The sequence below is a fragment of the Otolemur garnettii genome, unplaced genomic scaffold, assembly GCF_000181295.1.
Source record: "Otolemur garnettii isolate 467f Iridium unplaced genomic scaffold, OtoGar3 scaffold00026, whole genome shotgun sequence".
Taxonomy (NCBI): Eukaryota; Metazoa; Chordata; class Mammalia; order Primates; family Galagidae; genus Otolemur; species Otolemur garnettii.
The window spans coordinates 1,418,280-1,419,507 of NW_003852421.1; positions in this window are offsets into that span (position 1 = coordinate 1,418,280).

Consider the following 1,228-nt stretch of genomic DNA (forward strand, 5'->3'; position numbering starts at 1 on the left):
AAGCCTCAATGCGTCAAGATCTTTGGTCATTTTATCTTTGAAATCATTGAATTCTTGAGACATCTTTTGAATAATTTCTTGAAATTCTAATTCCCTCCTTTCCTCCATTCTGTTGATCTTGTTTGCTATCCAGACTCTGAACTCAATTTCTGACATCTCCGACATTTGCTTATGAATGGGATCTTGTGCTGTATCTAGCATATCATTCCTTGGGGGAGTTGATCTACTCTGATTATTCGTGTTGCCAGAGTCTTTCCACAGATTCCACATCATGTTTGTTTTTCACCGTTTGCTAGAATGGCAGATAAAGTGAAATTGGATTGGGAGTTCCTAGGGTTGTGGTTAACCAGCCCTTTGTCAAGGATCTGGGACTGATGGCTGAAGCTTTCCCCCTATAGCTTTGCAAAAGACTCATATAGAATTACAATTTGAGGCTGAGGAAACCTGCTTGGTGTGGTGGGGTTAGGTGGCTCTGTCTTGTGTTCAGCTGGTTCTTCTCCAATCCTAGTAGATCAGTGACTTTGGTGGAGCCTTAAATGTGGAGCAATACAAGCAATTAAGACAGCCCATCCCCTGTGTATATCTATTGGAGGAGGAAAATCAACCCTTCCTGTTTCTACACAACCAAGGCATCAACCGAGGGGGTCCTTGGGAGATTGGCCCAGGTTAGGGGTTCCAGACCAATATACCCAGTCTGTATGAACTCTCAAGTGGGAGAGTTCAAAAGGTCTCCAGTAACTAGAAGGCAGAGGTCTACTAGCTGCTCAAATTTGGCTTGCTCCAATGCTCTGTGAAGTCAAAAAGGCTCGTCCGGTATCAGGGTTGGACTAGGGGTCTGAGTCTCTTTCTCTATTTTGCTCCTTTTCACGCCCAGTCACTGTTGGCCCAACAGGGCTGAAGTCCTTCTTTCTCCAATGAGCAGGTATACTGGGAGTTTGCACCTGGAAGACCAATGTCCCTGCAGCCCGGCCACTACTGTCTGCTACCAGCCAGTTGGGGGAGCTGTGTCAATAATCACTTTAAATATAAATGATCTAAATACACCTTCTAACAGACAGAAATTGTCAGAGTGGGTCAATAAGACTGAAATATATGTTGTCTATAAGAAACATGTTTGTACATAGACAGATTACAAATAAAGAGATGCAGAAAAATATACCATGCTAACCCTCATCAAAAGAAAGCACAGAGAGGATTCTGGGAAGATGGCCGACTGGTAGCAACCCTG